The 14,323-nt window shown below is 40.3% G+C and overlaps 1 protein-coding gene across 1 annotated transcript in view; it reads left to right on the plus strand.

The window, feature by feature from the left end:
- The first annotated feature begins 2,895 nt into the window (after positions 1–2,895).
- Positions 2,896–14,323, plus strand: part of tet2 (tet methylcytosine dioxygenase 2) — a 34,399-nt gene continuing 22,971 nt past the window's right edge. The window contains exon 1 of the mRNA XM_012882188.3: positions 2,896–3,375. The gene's annotated coding sequence lies outside the window, so the exon portion shown is untranslated. The remainder of the gene's footprint in view (positions 3,376–14,323) is intronic.

Consider the following 14,323-nt stretch of genomic DNA (forward strand, 5'->3'; position numbering starts at 1 on the left):
ATGCAAAAATGCTAATTTAGCAAATCTTGGCAGTAAAAAAAACAAAAAACGGTTTAAAGCTTGATTAAATCCGCTAAAAAAAGCAACCTGGAGGCCTTCTGCTGCTTATGGAAAAAAAAAAAAAACATAAAAGTGGTAATGTTGGGAGTCCTGGTGGTGGAGTCGCATTTAGGAAGCGCTGGTATCGCTGTGAACGGTCAGAGATAGGCGACAGCTATCAGTCAGTTCTGCTGCTCTGGCCCAGACCCAGGACTAGCAGTGGTTCTCCCTGAGAGCGCCAGCAGTTCTGCAACTCCCGTTAACGACCTCCGTGTTGTCTTCAGATCAGAACCGTCATTACGGAGCTTCTCCGGTTGACAGATGAATGGACAAAAACACTTTTAGTGGCCTCCCTAATTTGAAGGAAAGCAATCTTTTACATTTTGAACATGGATCGCTGTTCTTCTGTTCTGAGATACGCAGACTGAGCTCACTTTGTTGTCTTTCAGATCCAGCCTGAGGAAACGGCGAGATGGAAGGAAACTTACCAGTCCAAACAACCACTGAAAGCCCTGCAGCGCTATTTAGAGGTACGATTACAAGCACACAGGGAGGTGGAGGGGCAGCCTGGTATAAACAGGGAAAAGAGAGCTCCTTAGTAATTTGCTCTTAGCATCTTCACAGGTCATCTCAAAGTTGCTGCTCCTGGCACTTCGGGTCTAATCTGAGAGAAGATGTGGGTCAAACAACACGTCACATAGACACACCTCAAAGTCCAAAACTTGCTTTTTATACAGTTGAAACCAGATGTTTGCAGCTGCTGCATAAAAAACAGCAACTTTTCCTTTTAGGCTGTTAGGATTACTAAAATGATTTCTGTTTGCTAAATGCCTGAACAGTGAACGAGCTTTTTTTTGTACTTTTCCAAATTCAAAGGTTTATATGGTTTACCATTTGATAGAATTGCCTTTTAAACTGTACTGCTTGGGTTAAATGTTTTGGGTTTCCGTGCACCAGCATCAACCTGTAGTTTGCTGGAACTCTGGTTCTCCAGACAGAACCGGTGTGAGCGCGTCGGGTTTTATGTGCTGTCTGGTTCGCACACACCGATTCAGCTCTGCCCAGAACGTTTTCTATGGCGCTTAGATTAGAGCTTTGTTGTTTTTGCTAAGTCACTTTAGTATTAATTTGGCTCTGTGCTGTTTGGAAAAGCCGTTCTGCATCTAAGGTTCGAATTTCTGGCTGATGAATTGAGATGTAGCTTAAAAATTTCGAGGTCCTTGGTTCAGTTTATTTGTATTTATTTGCAGCTTGTCCTAGCAATGCATACAATAACATTTGGGGTGAGTAATATGACAAAGATATCTCACTTTTTTCCTACAGTATTGTGATTTCCCTACATAAAACAGAGCCCTTAAACAATCAACCTAATTCATTGTAGCTCAGTACAAAAGAGCAAATTTCGCCATATTCTATTTTCTTAGAAATGTAGTACATTGTGTACCTCAACCATTTTTAGCAGCTTCTTTATCCTTTAAAAGCTATAAACAGTCTTTTATTTCAAAACAGAACAACACTCAAGTAAATGTAACTCTAGCTATCTATTACAAACGTAACAGTAAGAAAATCATGATTATTGTTGTTCAAATTTATCACAAGTATTAGTCCAGAATAGGAAGCAGTAGCAGTTGTAAGATCTCTCATCATTTCATCACATTCTCACCAACACACAGAACATATTTTGGTACCTAAGATCAGATCTAAAACAGGAAATGTTTAGTGTGATATTATGTCACAGTAAAAAAAAAAAAAAAGGTTACGTGTCCTGTTAAAGTCTATGCAAATATCTGGTTTCAGCCACCATTGTTGGTCTGTTCAGGTTGTCTGAGACATGTCTGTCCTGTTTCAACTGACTTAGTTCTTAATTAGCGAGCTATTCTCACTACTTCTGTAGGATCAAACAGTTTATTGTTAACCAAGCACATCCTCCGAGCACAAAACTGTCCTTTGCTAGTAATAAGTTGCACTGCAAAGAGGAAGGCTTTATTCCATCTGTGCTGGAGTCCAGACCTGACTCCTCCTTCCTCTCTGCTTCTCCCCCTCCCCCAGTCTGTCTAAAAACAAATCTCCTTTTCTGCTCTGAAAGTATTGAGTCAACAAATGTCACTGCAGCCGAGGCAGGGGCTTCTGGGAAGGAGGTGGGGTCTCCCTTTTAAGCCCGAAGCACGGCGAAAAGCAGATTATTCTCAAGAGAAGACACTCCTGTTAGTCGGAAAGGAATTTTAACGGTAAAATGAAAGTGTTATTCAACTGTTTTTACCCTTCAGCTCTGTGTGAAACCCAAATATGTATATATATATATATATCTATATACACAATTCTTTTTTTAATTCTGGTTAAAGTTTTAGTTTGTGCATGCTTGGAGGAGATAGAGATCTCTCTCAAGCCCACGTGGCCAGTGTCAACAGGAGGAGGAAGATGTTTGGCAGAGGTGTGAGGCGAACTGTGCTTCCTGCACACAAGCTGCCGAGTTTCTCTAAAAAACCAGCCGGCGGCGTTCCAAAATAAGACGCGGCCGCCTGAAATAGCTCCAGAGCCGGCCGGCCGGTTCCGATCGTAACTGCGAAGCAACTCTGTGACATCGAATGGAAAGTCATTTAACCTCTAACTGAAAAAAAAAAAAAAGGAACCTCAAGATAGGCAATGAGAAACGGAGGGAAAAAACCCTGAGTCACTTTTTGCTTCCTGTCTGAGAAAGGAAGGGGTGGAGGGAGCTTCTGCTCTGCCACAGTCAGACAGTTGGGACTCATGCAATATTGAACAAAAAGTGAACCGGTTGGGGGGGCGGGGGGGTGGGTGGAGTCCTGTTTTCTGCACAGAATCCACTCCAGTGCTTCAGGGTAGCCATCATAGTGTTCACTATTGTGTACGGCTGAGGGAGGAAGAAAAAAAAAAAAAAAGAGGGAGCTGAGGGGAGGGAAAGAAAACCTGTCTCTTTGTGTGAGAAGGACTCAGCAGGAAAGTGCTTTTATGAATTTGTGTTGTTTTTTTTTCCTACTTTTCTTTTTTCGTTGTCTCTTTTTGAGATTGCTGCCACAGGAAGGCTCGTCTCCCCCCGAGCCGAAAGCCAGACCGCGTCCACTTTTCTATGTGCCACAGCTGCCTTTGCACCGGGCTGACGCGCAAGTATGCTCCTCCGGCCGGCAAAACAGCGACACCCGGGCTTCTCCTGATGATGAGATCCAACGTCAGACTGGTTTCCATGAATATTGATGTGGAGCATAGACTGTTTCATAGAACAGAAGGAGGCAAGATGGCTGCCCTATAGGATTTGTTAAAGAGGCGATCCAGACGATTTGCTGGAATTTCTACAAAGTGGAGGGACATAAAAAGAAGGTAAGAGCGTGCTCAGGTCGTTACTCCTCTGTTGACCCCCTTTTACCTCTGGAACCTTAGGAGGATTTGTCTTTCATTTTCTAGTCAGGTGAGACAGAGCAGATGTCCCCCACCGTAAAAGAAAAAAAAAAAAGCAAGAGCCAAGATAATAAGGAGGGGATGTTAGATAAAGCTACTTCAACATGGCTGACGATTTTCTTTCTGGTTCTGCCAGCTGAACATGAAAGCTGCTGTCTTGTCTCCTTGCTGGGCTTATTTGAAACGGATCGTAGAAAATGTCGCACAGCTTGTTGAGGAGTTTTTCTTCAGGCACAACTCAAATACCACTGCTGTGCCTCCTCCTTATCATGAAAAAAACACTCCCCTGTCCAACTCATTTCACTTGGATGCACGTTTGTATACATGTCTAGGATTGACATTACCATTAAAATGTGTAGGGTTTTTAAATATTTAAGATTATTAAAAAAATTAAAAGCATTTTTTTATTATTATTATTTTATCTATCTAAGCTCTCCTTCATACCTGCTGCTATTTATGTCCGGTAGGATTATAAACGGTGGAGTAAAAGTCCAACCTGGACTCGTCCAGCACTGAGGGGGATTGCTCTTGCACAGCAGCAGCAGCAGAGCCGAAATAGCTCCTGGCTTTGTGTGTATCTCTGTGAATCAGCTTTCGTAGCTTTCACCACTGCATGACACACACACACGCACAAACACACAGACACAAAGGCAAATCCCAAGGAGAGGCAAAAACAGAGGAGAACTGTGGCGGTGGCGGTGGAGGGCAGGCAGGGGGGACAAGGTCAGAAAGCTGTGAATCAAACGAAACTCAATCTTACAACACCATTACCTGAAGCAGAACACAAATGGTCATTTCGGAGCAGATCTTTCCTAAAGCAGGCTTGTCCCTGGAGAACAACTATAAGCAAAAACATTTTCCATTAGGGGCCATTGAAAGAGGAGCACGTCTGGTATATATTTTAAGACTATTTCACTGTGTCTCAAAAAGTAATCAGTCAACTAATTTCCTACATTTTCTCATAGTTTAACATATTTGGAAGCATAGTGATACCAACCCAGAAAATCTAAAATATTGCCCTATCTGGGGAAAACAGGAATGGTTTGAACTATATAGTAACATGTTGGAACAAGTAATAGCTTGTTATTGCACTGTTGTAAATATTGAATAAAAAAAAGGCTTGTAAATGTGTGTTTTTGTAACAATAAAACTTTCGCATTATGCCGTTATAAGGTGTTATTGTTTAGGCTAATAACTGCTACAGGGGATGCCACCCCAATCAAGAGAAAAGTATGATTAACACACTTTTTAATACATAGCCACATTTATTATATATCACTTAATAAACTACACAAGTAAAACACAAATCTGCCTATAATGTGCCATTGGATTTTTGCAATATAAACATTATACTATAGGAACATTAATTTATATATCACGCTAAATATGTCTATTGGAATAATATATTATAGTTAGTTTATATGTGAAAATATTTATCTGTAATTTTGGTTACTTTGCTGGTCATTCTGTAGTTTTCTTTGTTTCATACGCAACTTTTTCAGGCACGAAATGGAGCCATTTTCCAACCTTGCATCAATTTGTTACCATCAGATAGGTGTTTTGTATCCACTATGAATACAAACAACCCAGTAATGTGTGTGTAATCTACACACAGTCTGCTGTAATGAGAAATGGTTTTATGACTCCAATAAATAGTTTTTCCCAGGAGGAGGTTGCTCAGTGGTAATTCAGTTTGATTAGGGGTCATGGGGAGTCATATTTCATAATAATTAGCTGGCCAAAATGAAATTTACTGCAAAGGAAAGAAGGTGATTCCCAAGGCTCTAAGGTTAAGAAGTGGTTCGTTTCGGGATACATAATAGAAGTAGGAAAAAGGCTTGGGTACAAAACGGGGGTCTTGAAGTGACAAACTGACCCAGAACCTGGTCTTTGTGCTGATAGACCTGGTCATTTTGCCTCTCTGTCATTTCATAAATCATCACTCATCGACTTCTGTGGCTTGTCTCATACTGGCCATCGGTCAGCTGTTACCTGTCAGGGGAACGTTTTCTACACCCTTTGACAACCAATGACCCAAAATATTTTTATGTCAACTGTATAACTAATATCTAGTAGAACATTTAGAGTTTATTGTTATTTTGGTTTGATTATAGGTCATAACTTTTGATATTTTCCAAGTGAAAACCAACCCCAAAGGGGGATAAGATCCAAAATAAACAGAAATAAGTTATAATGTGTAATAACACGCATAGCATTTGACTGTTCTTGTGACAATCTAACTACATAAATCATGAATGAATGAAATCTAACATATAAGCGTTAATAAGGAAATATCTTATTAATGTAACAAAGAACAATGCCAGTCAAGCTTCATAACTGATTATACAATAGAAGAAGAAGAACAGAAATAAAACTATCTGCTGTTGCAAAACGATTAGGAGGAAGCAAAGGCTTATTAACTCTACCCTTGTTTAACTCGCCCTGTATAAACGTCATGAATAAACAAACTATAATCATTCACACCTATGTCAGTATTCGTCATCCATATCTTGGTTAACCAGTTATTCATCAAAGTACACAACTACAAAGAAAAACGAACGGGTATGCAATGGTTTTTAAGTATGGACATGGGAAGTTACGATTTGGCTTAAGCTGAATGGTCCAAAAGCCTACTTTTTTGTGATTATTTATATAACGATATTCTAGGTTTTTCAAGGATCTAGTGCCTCGTTGTTAGCCAATATCTAATTGGTTGTTAGTTTCTTCTTGAATTGACAAACAGCTTCTTTAACATTAACATCTAAATGGCCCATTTGAATGAAAGAGATCACCTGCAGGGTTTGTATATTGGCCTTGTGTATTCTGCCGCTTGCAGTCGTAACGTAGCGTCAGTTCAGCCTTAGGTCACAACGACATAAAAAGCATGTGTGTGAGGTGGCTGACCTTTAATGTAACCCGACAGTATGGGCTGCCTGCGGGAGCAGCAAAGGGCTTCGCAACTGTACACATTCTAGTATTGTAGATCTTTGAGGTGCACTATTAGGTGGATGGATACCGGAGGGCGTTCAAGATAGAAAGGTGCATTGGGTTCAAAACAGAGTCAGCTGCTTGTTGTTTCCGAGCTTTTATGAGAGCCGTTTATTACCACTCTCACCCTAATGTTCCCTTTCCCTCATAAATCTTTTTATTTTTGCCCCGTGCTTATCAAAGCAAACAATGTGTCTTTCTACCCAAAAGTCCTCATTTTGTGATCAAGTACCCCTCTTTAATCACTCCGAATGTCTAAATAGTGCAACAAACTTCTTTGTGGTGAACTCACCGAATCCAAAACGTGGGCTGTGGGAAAACATAGCTTATGGTCATTGAGCATGCAGTGTCAACACATGTGCTTTAAACTAATTATACTGTATATGGTAGTATTTAAGTGTGTTGTGACTGCTTAGGTTCAGGTGATGGTCCTGTGCATGTACGTACTTGTATAAACAGCAATACCCCGCCTCTTCCCCTTCCACAATATTGCACATGTCGTCTCACAGAAGGGCCCAACAATGAGTTTTATCAATCAGCCACATGTAGGACTTTATTAAACTGTTCTCAGATTAGGGGTGAAAAAAACACATCAGCAATAGTAATTTTCCGGGCTTGAAGCTGTTTACAAATGCCAGACGTGACTTAAAAAACAAAACAGGAATTTTTACAACTGGAATTTTCATTGGTCTTTGCACGCCTGCTTTGACATAAATAGCTGAAAGGGCAGCGGCATTAATAGGGCTACAGGGGGCCGAGTGGGGGATGGGCCACATAGATCAATCTCATGCACAGAGCTCCTCTCATCTCTCCACACCTACAGATAAAGCCGTGCGGTTGGATAGCTTCTTCGTCATGGCGGTAAGCCCCCTCTAAGTCACTCCCGGGGCAAAGACAATATCACCTTTGGGAAGAATGTCCAGTTGCCATAGCGCAGTACAACAATGCTGTTTGCCTACAATACCCAAGCCTTTGCCCAAGCCCTCACCTCTGACCCTGTTCCGTCCAGCCCAAGTATCATTTTTCCAACCTGGGAGGGTGGGTGGGGGCTGTCTACAGCACAAATGCCGGTGTTGGTGGGGTTAGACATTTTAAAATGCTCTGCTTATAGATGGCAAGACAAAATGGCGAGTACAAAGACTGGTATATTGATTGGTGCAATATTGATTTCTCAGTTGCCTGCCCGTGGAGGGTTTGTTTTCCATGGAGATCAAGAGAATAACAGGAAACCACAATCTCATGCAAGTGCATAAGAATAACTCACTGATACATTTTTTTAGACTTTTGCACAGAATTTAAGATAAACAAAGCACAGAAGACTGTCCTAGTGGCTGCAAACTACAGGAAAAGAAAATACAATTTCCTTATGCCTCAGATATAGAGTTCTTGTCCAGATTTGCCTTGGTTTTACCGACTTCCTTGATATACTAAAAGTTCTCTTGAGATGTCCATCACCTCTTTTTTTATTGACTTACCCAAGAATATGTCAAAAACTCTCAAAACATACTCTGCCCTGGGGCAATTCTACCTTATCAAAATAGCTGCAATACAGTCCTAGCGCAGGCCACTTTTATACGTCAGTCTTTCACTAGCGATACCGGAGTGACCCGTCATTGCCACATTGCACGAGTCGTAAACGTGCACGGTCTTCCTCTTCCACGATGTCCTGCGCCGCTAGCTGAGCCAAAACGTAATTATGGGGCGAGAATGATAAGGGCTTGTTTTGGGAGTCCCCCGGGCTGCAGAGAGCGTTGCTGGCCCTGTGAGCATGTATTGATGTCAGGGTTTACCTCTGGGGTGAGACAGCACGGGCAGCGGCTCAAAACCTTCTGCCACGTGAGGATACGCACATGGCTTTTCTGTTTACTAACAGTATCCTGGGCATTCCGCTGAGAGGCAGGCAAGCGAGGTGTTACGTAATCGCCATAAAGCAAATAGCATCCCTTCCTGCTTCTCGCCAAGCTGATCCTCCTACGCTCGGACAATCAGCTTCGGCTGCTGCGTTCGCCGCTTTAAGCCCGCGACAAGCTAAGAGCCACGGTTAGAGCCCAGTTATGGTCTAAGACTGTAAGCAGGTCTTTTCCCACGTTCTTTGTTGGTGGCGATCAAGGCCTTATTAACAGCAGCGGGTTGGGAGCTTAACAAGCCGTTTCCCTTGTTGCTATAAATACATTTTGAAGGATGGCGTTGTGGTTGAAGGGAATAAGTCATTGTAATATTGGTTTTAAAAGTAATGCCAACACCACACCAGTAACGGACAAAACATTTAAAAAAATCTTAGTTTTTCCTTCATGACGGCCTGTGTTACATAAATATTAGCTTGTGAAGAAAACTTGTTGCATTAGATTTTCATGGACATTTAATGGTTTTAAAAAGAATATAAGCTGCACTAGTAACTTAAAAAGACTGAGTTCTATTACGAAACTCCTCACATTTTGAAGAAGTTTGTAGCAGAGCGTAATTACCAGCTTGGCAATTATTGAAAAGTGATTTGTTTTAATCATTTATTTTGTAAGACTTGATTTTCTGTGACGTTTGACCTTATATCAGCGATGGAAACTTAAACATTTGTACCAGCAACTGTTTATTACAGACACACTATTGCGCAAAATGCGATCAGTAACAAAAGCAATGTAATTAGTGTATTTAAAAATACTATTATTTCTTATGTGTGCAAATAAATGGAATAATTCTTACTCCTTTGCTACTTCGTACCCATTTTTGTTCCCATGCATTGCCATTTTATCCCTTACTACTTTCATTTCGTCAAGTATTTAAATATTTCATCTTGGTATTTTTGGGATGGAGTTAATCCCAAAAATGCAAATATTATCTAACATTGTATTTACTTGTATATTTTGTTTTTGAAACTTTAGATAGTCCATTTCCTCTGAATAGATTTGGACCCTCATTTTGGCACTCAAATGAAATATAACAGATTATAACCGCTGACACCAAAATAAGTATGGGTTACCTCCTGCTGGTAAAGATTAATTACTGGAGGTGCATAACTACATTTATTTACAGTAGACTATAAGTAGACAATAAGGAAAATTACATTAAATCATTATTCTGAGTGAATTTGCCAATTTTATCTCCTGTTTTGTAACTGTAAAAAAAAACATTTTGAACTAACGATAAACTTTGCGTATTAGTTTACTGTTTTGTGGTCAGTTGTTTTCATCAATTATTTGTAACATGTTTATGACTACTTTATTTTACACCCTATTTCCATGTATTTTGGGTCTGATTCCTTCACAAAGCAGTTATGTCTTAGGAAATGGGACACATTATGATTTCAGATCAAACCACGATAACTGTAAGTAAGGTCTTCCTGGTTGATATATTTATGAGTCACTAAATATTTTCATCAGTCGACTATAAGCAGATCTTATAAATAAACAAGTTACTATACAGTCTCATAAAACACACTTGCTGTTCTTATTAAAAATAGCTGTGTGGCTCTGCTTGAGGAGGTTTGGTGGTTTCTGTCACGCATTCTACCATATTTAGTAGAAGCAAAAAGGAAAGAATTTAAAATGCGCTTTTCTAGTCATATTGACCACTGAAATCGTTTTACACTAGAGATATAGTCACGTATCGTACACCAATACACAGATCACATAAACATGTGACTGGAGGTAGCTGGGATAAAACACACAACTTTTAGATGGCAGGACAACTCTTACTACTGGCTGTTCACTTTTCAAATTCGCCACTGTGAGATTTACCCATCACTACTTTAATTTACCAGCATATGTCCAAGTGTTGGGGCCTACTTTCCACACCTGCTTAAACAATCATTAGACAAAAGTTTGCCTTCATCGTAGCAGAGCTTGTTAAAATTTGACAAGAGCAGATGCCCAGTCTAGTTAAACATCGGACAAAACCTTTTCCAAAGTTGATGCAAAATGCAGTAATGGAAGCCTGATCCGTCAGGGTTCTTACGTGTTTTTTAACAAATGCCCCTGATTGCTGTTCTGCATCTGAAAATGGCTCTACAACACGACCCGTTTGGCTAGAAGACACCGCGGGTTAGGGCCCCTCTAGGCCCCCGCTGTCTACATGGCGAGCCCAGACAGCTGGTCCGGATTGTCCTTTAAAAGCGTAACTTGCCAGACGCCTTGAATGACATCACTAACTACCTCTCCGTACTCGGGCTCAATATAAGGTTTCATTAACAGAACGTACAAGTGGGGCAGCTGGTGCCTTTATTTACACTTGCAGGTGGAACAGAAACAGCGGGTGCTGTGGCGGTTTGCTCCGTAAAACACGAGGACCGGTGGCCTTTGATTAAATTTAAGATGGCGTTTAAAACACTAAAGATTTCTTAAATAGTTGATGTCTGACAGCCCTTACACTTAGGCCCTGAATCACAATAACACTCGTCACTCAGAGGATTTGTGATTTCTATTCAATGAGAGTCACGTGCCTCTCGCTCAGTGGAGGGAAAGAGGGAGCTTAGCAACAGCAGCTTAGGTCAGGTTGTTTAGAAACCAATGAAACACTGCTATATTCTCCTTGCACATTAACACACTGGTCCTTTTTATAGCAATTTCTAAATGTAATTTGTGACCAGCCTACGCGCTCTAAAACTGAAATTTCTCCCTCGGTTTTGAAGTGTGAGGGGACAACAGCAAAATGTAGTTTGTGGTTTTTTCAGCACTACTGGCAGGATCAATGCAGAAAGCACATGTGTGCACACGAGCTATTCCTGCAGTTGGGGTAATGTTTAGACCAGATGGGCTTTGAAGTGCTCATGAGGTAAAAGGTTGTTGCAGCCACTGTGCATTTAGAAAGAAATTAACTTTGCTTGGTGCACAGCTCATCAAGTTGGTCAGATATATTGACTTTTGCACGGACAAAAGGGGGGTTTCAGGAGGGGGGGGGGGGGCAGTTTGGAGGGAAAAGCTCAGCACTGCGAGTGACTGGGGTCAGTCAGGTCAGTGGGTTTGTACGCTCAGGAGCTCATTTCTTAAGTCTCCATGTGATGCAGCTTGAGGGCATAAAGAAGGTTTAAAGTCTCCATGTGCACTTCGCTCTAGGAGCTTCCAAGCCAGACAGGTTGTACTATTAGGTTGTCATAACAAAACAGGGAAAAAAATAAAAGCCTAGAAGCTTTCGGTTAAAGATGAACCAATGTTCAACACAGTGTGTTGAACATTTGAAATCTTGGAACAAATGGGGAAGAGTAGAAAAACTGCTTAGTTTCCATATCGGGAATCTCAAACTAAGTAAATATACAGAAGCAAAAGCAAAAATCTATTAAGATAATTATAGGACTTCATATCCTGTAATTAACAAAGTAATACATATATTACCGTCTAGTCCACTGAGTCCGTAATCTGGATTTAAATACTTTGCGCTGAGCAGATCAGAGACGTTTTAGCAGACAAAAGCTGCACATACCAGTGTGACGTTTGGCACACTAGTCGTTATAGTTTTCTTGGAAAACTGGCTAAACAGGTTGTGTCACAGATGTACAGAGGTGGGGTTTATCCCCAGCAGAGGTCGAAAAAAAAAAAAACAGTTGAGTTACTCATGGCAGAGAACAAGAAGTAGAAGTTTTTGTCCTCTCTAAGCTGTGCCTTTGAAATGTTGCTCAACACTCCATGAGTCATCCGCCAAAACACTGAAATTCAATCCAGTTCTCAAAAAAGGTACACCTTCGTGTCATCAAGATATCTGTCGGTTGGCATTAATACTTTAAAACGTTGTGATATGTGTAGAGGTCTGACAGAGTTCTCAGAAGTTGACATGCATTTGGGTTAGGCTTGGGTGCCAGGAGAAAAAAAAAAAAGTGTTAGTCACTTCCACCTCGCACGTCAAAAAGCAGAGAAACGGTTCAAAGCCCGACTCTGTTATCTAATAGAGCTCTATGGTTTTTTTAAGAGGAGGTATGTTAATTTTGCGTGTAGCATTTCTTTACCTCAGCTCTTTGGACCATGCACAAAAATGTACTCTGATCATTAGCGCTGAAATAAAGTTCTGTGTACCATAATAAAACCCTGCTTTGTATCATGACTGGTGACAGTTGCTCTCCTTCCCCCTTCCCTTTCTCTGTGTAAATTTTACCTTAAAAGGCACCCCAACAAATAATCAACAAACTCCCGCCCCAACTATTGATTTGAACCCAGTGCTCTGTCCCATGTTTGTTTCTGCACTGGACAACGTGCACCGGAGCATGTTGTTGTAATGGATTCTTGCGATGGCAGCGAGTGTTGTCTATAAACTGAAATTCTTCAGATTCTTTCTTGAGCTCCAGCAGTCGCATGCTGATTGAAGTTTTGGGCAAATGTCTTTCTGGTCTCCCTTTTAACTAAACATCTGCTTTTAAAAAAAAATGCACTCTTTAGGGCACTGTTCAGACTCGTGCAACATATTTTGGTTCCTAAAAACAACATTAGACTGTCTGTCTGGAGCAAATACCAGTAGACCAAAGACCAAATAAAAAGTCTTTAGAAGTCCGACATGTAATAATCTTTATTTTAGGCCGTTAAACGTTTTAAATAGTCTGTTGTGTTAAAAGACAACATTTTAGCATCTAAAATGTGTATGCTTGCTGGTTCTGGATTCTTCTATTAACTTTTTTGTTTCTTTTTTTTTCAGTTTTCCCACAATTACAAAAAAAAAGATCGATTTGGCTGATCTCAAAACCCTTGGTTTTGTTAATTGCGACACCCATCACTCTTACTAAGGGGAAGCTGTTGTAAAACAGCAGTTTGTAAGCTAGGAGTAATATATCCATTAACTGAGCAGATACCCTCACTAAAAACCTAGGTTATACCAGGTTATTGTCAGGGACACACAATTATTGTGCTGTTTATGGTTGTTGGATGAAAGCAATTATCATAAGAAGTAGTTTAAGGCATGCTTGTGTGGCTCTGACAGGATGCAGTGACAGATGTATTGGCACAAAGACCAGAAATTTTAAAATACTTTTTATCATTATTGCAAGAAATTCCACAACATATCCTGATAAAATCTGAAGCCCATGTTGCCAAAGGTTTCATAGTTGCTATAAAGAGCAGAGCTGTGTCAAGGTGCAACATTCTGTGCAACATATACCGCTACATAAAAGCTACCACTTTAGACATTTAGTACACTTTATTGGGAGTCTCTAGGAATGCTGAAAAATATTCAGAGAAAAGCATTGTTGTTCCACTTCATATGGACCACAACTATATGATTTAAAAGTGAAAATGTAGAACATAAAAGCATGGCATGCCCCCTTTAAGTCTATGTATCAAAATCCAAATTATGAATAAAATCTATTGATAACATTTTAACCGTTATAACTAAAAGTTGTACTATTTTAGTAGCAGTAGGAATTAGTTGTAAATCTTTCTAATAAAACAAATTGATCATTTTAAACTTTAGTGTGTTAGTTCTTTTGCAATTAAAGTGACACTTTGAGAGTATTTCTACTTATGGTTAGCATAAAGTTTGAACCTGATACCAGCCAATGCGTTACCAGCTACAGGTCATTTTATACGTTTTCCAGCTTTTATTTCTTAACTGTGATCTATTTATAAAGAAAATAATGAATTTGATTAGTACTTATAGCTTTTAGGTGGTTGAATGGCTTGGGTGTAGAAACGGCTATAGTTTGAACTCTTGCCGTGCTACGACGACAGGAGCATATGTGACAAAATGCTGCATGAAACAGACGGCAGAGGGAACCTCCACATTTCGGCCACATCTGTCTTGCATTACACATAAGGAACAATGTCAATTGTACAGATCCCTTCCTCATATGGAGGGGGAGGAGGCTCCTCAGGGAAGAAATTACAAACAGAAGTTTATGTCTCCTTTGTCTCTGCCAGAGTCTATTGCTCTTGCCGTCAGACTCAAAGGAAAATGTGAAGATACACTCAACCAG

This window comes from Fundulus heteroclitus, chromosome 5 (assembly GCF_011125445.2).
Source record: "Fundulus heteroclitus isolate FHET01 chromosome 5, MU-UCD_Fhet_4.1, whole genome shotgun sequence".
NCBI classification, from domain to species: domain Eukaryota; kingdom Metazoa; phylum Chordata; class Actinopteri; order Cyprinodontiformes; family Fundulidae; genus Fundulus; species Fundulus heteroclitus.